The sequence below is a fragment of the Gossypium hirsutum genome, chromosome A08 (genome assembly GCF_007990345.1).
Source record: "Gossypium hirsutum isolate 1008001.06 chromosome A08, Gossypium_hirsutum_v2.1, whole genome shotgun sequence".
NCBI classification, from domain to species: Eukaryota; Viridiplantae; Streptophyta; class Magnoliopsida; order Malvales; family Malvaceae; genus Gossypium; species Gossypium hirsutum.
The window spans coordinates 16,394,143-16,397,672 of NC_053431.1; the positions used below are offsets into that span (position 1 = coordinate 16,394,143).

General features: G+C 34.1%; 1 non-coding gene across 1 annotated transcript; it reads right to left on the bottom strand.

Annotated features, from left to right (window-relative positions):
- Positions 1 to 2,370: 2,370 nt before the first annotated feature.
- LOC121205631 (small nucleolar RNA R71) lies at positions 2,371 to 2,477 on the bottom strand. Its single transcript, XR_005900707.1, has one exon. It is a non-coding gene; the product is annotated as a small nucleolar RNA R71 (small nucleolar RNA).
- Between the last annotated feature and the right edge of the window lie 1,053 nt (positions 2,478 to 3,530).

Sequence of the window (3,530 nt, forward strand, 5' to 3'; positions counted from 1 at the left end):
TAAAATTTTAATTTGATAATTTTTAAATTTATTAAGTTTTATTTTTCTTTATTTAAATCTTATATCGCAAACATATTATTACATATGTAATATCATTTTAACTTATTTTCACATGTTACTAAAAAAAGGTCAATTAATGAATTTAACGAATGACATTTGTATCAAGATCAAAATCTCAAAATTCAAAATGTATAGAGACTAAGAATGATCAAATTGAAGAATATAGATCAAGTCTACAACTTTACACATAATACATGAGTAATAGCATAATTTAACGAAGAGAATACTACTATCATTTGGATCATTACTGATATTTTAAAATTCAAAAAAATATAAAAATTAAAATTGACCAAATTAAAATATTTGACCAACCCTAATGATAAACCATAAAAGTAACATGTTTTAATCTCATGCTTGGCATGTTTTTGGATGATTTATTATATAATTTAGTGAATTAAATGCTCCTAATCCTTTAATTTCATGTTTCTATACTTAGGAGTGCATAGAGGAGCAAAAGAAGCGGAAAACGGGCCAAAATTGGACAAAACAAGCTATTTTCAGGAACCACACGGCCTGAGCATTCCCACATAGGTTGAGTACATGCCCTTGTGAGCCACACGAGCTGGCCACACGCCTATGTGCCAGCCCATGTCGATTTGAACCCTGTTTCCCTAACATGCAAAAAAAGCCAATTTTTAGGGCTTCTGAGCATTCTAAAGTTTATAAATACACATTAGAAGAAGTCCTAAGGGAGCACGCAGAGTAGAACGAAGAAATTACTCGAAGAACGCCGTTGGAATCAACTCAAAAGCAGGATCTCCTTCAAGATTGAAGATCTTCAGTCAACTTCTCTATAAGTTTTTGGGTTTCTTTATGTTTTGCAGTTTTCCTAATTTTGAGATGTTTTCCTCCCGAAGTATGAACTAAATTCCCTAGATACCTAGGAAAGATGAAAACTATGACGGATCTTGTTATTTAATTTTCTGAATTACATGAAAAATACTTGAATTCTTGATCTCAATTATGTGTAATTATTCCATGTTTTAATGTTTTCAGGATATTAATTCATGATTGATGTGCTTAATTCGGTAGAAGAAAAGTCCCTGTTTTAAGAGTAGATCTGCCATAATTGACTGGAGTTGCATGCAATCCTAGAAATAGGATGACATAAATCTACCGGATTAGAGTCAAATCTAATAGGGGAATCCATAGAACGAGTTAATACGACAATAGGGGTTTTAATTAGAAAAAGATTTCAATTAATCAACCTAGAGTCAGTTATTTTTACTCTCGAAAGAGATACTAATATAATTTAGGGATTTCTACGGATCAAGGCAAGTGAATAAATCATTTAATTCAGATTCAGAATAATAAGTGAAGTCTAGGTGGAGTCTTTCCTGGGTATTGTCTCTCTCGTCGGTTTATTCGATTATTTTCTTACTTTATTCTCTATCGAGTTCTTAATAATTAGTTTAGATAATTTTAGATTAAAACAAACTTCTTCAATTTACCAGCTAGATAATAGAAAGATAGTAAGTACTAGTACTTTTAGTCCTCGTGGATACGATATTCCCGATTCACCAGCTATACTATTATTCAATAGGTGCGCTTGCCTTTATCGTGATTTTAGTTAGTTAAATGAATCATCATCAAGTTTTTGGCACCGTTGTCAGGGACTAAAATATTAGGAACACTTAATTTTTATTAATTTAGCCATTTTTTACTTTTATTGCATTTTATTTTTATTTTTAGTTTAATTTTGTTTTCTAATTTTCCTTTTGTTTGCTTCTAGCAGGTTCCTTTAATATATGACTAGAAGAAACCAGTCAGGATCTCTCATATTTGATAATGAGATCGAAAGTACAACTCGTAGAAACAATAGAGAAGAGAGGCAAGTTGACAAAGTACAGTGGAAGAGAAAGAGGAAATCATTAATATTACTGAGGAGATGGCTGAAAATCAGAATAATCAGCTACCTCCTGTAGTTACAGCAAATCCTGCTCCTTGTACTATATACGATTATGCCAAGCCCAATTTAACTGGGGCCAAATTGAGTATTGTTAGACCTGCTATTGCTGAAATAATTTTGAACTAAAACCTAACATTATTCAAATGATTCAATAGTTTGTTCAATTTGATGATTTGCAGGACAAAGACCCAAATACTCATTTGGCTAATTTTCTAGAATTCTACGACACTTTTAAGATAAATGGCGTTTCTGATGATGTCATTTGCCTTCGGTTATTTCCCTTCTCATTGAAGAATAAGGCTAAACAGTGGTTTAACTCCCTACCACGAGGTTCTATCACTACATGGGAGCAAATAACCGAAAAATTTGTATTTAAGTACTTTCTATCGTCTAAGATAGCCAAGCTGAGGAATGATATATCTTCCTTCCTGCAAATGGATTTAGAGACTCTGTATGATACATGGGAGAGGTATAAGGACATATTGAGAAAGTGCCCTCACCATGGGTTACCTTTATGGTTACAAGTTCAAACATTCTACAATGGTTTGGACCCCTCAACTAGGAAATTGATCGATGCAGCCACCGAGATTTTAAATAACAAAACACCTGAAGCGGCTTATGAGTTTATAAAAGAGATGACACTGAATAATTATTAGTGGCAAGTCATGAGGACAAAGTTGATGAAACCAACCAGTGTTTTTAACGTTGATGCGGTCACCAGGTTGTCGAATCAGGTAGAACTTTTGAGTAAAAAGATTGATGGTTTATATGGTTCTACGCAGGTACATCCAGTGATGCAGTGTGATACAAATGGATGAGGAATAAACAATCCAGAAGGTCTATCCTACAGCCCTGGTATAGAGAAAGAACAAGTCAACTATATGGGTAATAATTCTAGACCTTAAAATAATCCATATAGTAACACTTATAATGCAGGTTGGAGGAACCATCCAAATTTCTATTAGGGTGGTCAAGGAAATCAAAAACCACAACCCCCTCCAAGCTTCCGACAACAACCTTACCAGCAAGAGAAGAAGCCGAACCTTGAGGAGATGTTGACGAAATTTATTTTGGTGTCAGAAACCCATTTCTAAAATACCAAAACAGCACTTAAAACTCAACAAGCGTTGATTCAAGGGCTCGAGAATCAAATAGGTCAGCTTGCTAAGCTGATTTCAGAAAGACCACAAGGTAGCTTGCCTAGCAACAGCAAAACTAACCCCAGAGAAAAGCTTCATGCAATTACAGTTCGAGATGAAGAAGGGTTAGTTGAACCAGAACCAAAACTAAGGCAAGAAAGTGTGGTAAGTCAAGGTAAGGATAAAGTGAGCCACATTGTACAAAATCCGGTAGGTAATGAGTATAAACCTCGTGTGTCATACCCAAATGCGACAAAGAAAGGCCACACAAATGAACAATTTGGTAAATTTCTTAAAATTTAAAAGAATTGCATATTAACTTACCGTTTATTGAAGCTCTTTCGCAGATGCCCAATTCCGTAAAATTTTTAAAGGAGCTTTTGGCAAACAAACGAAAGTTAGATGATTCGTCGCACGTGAAG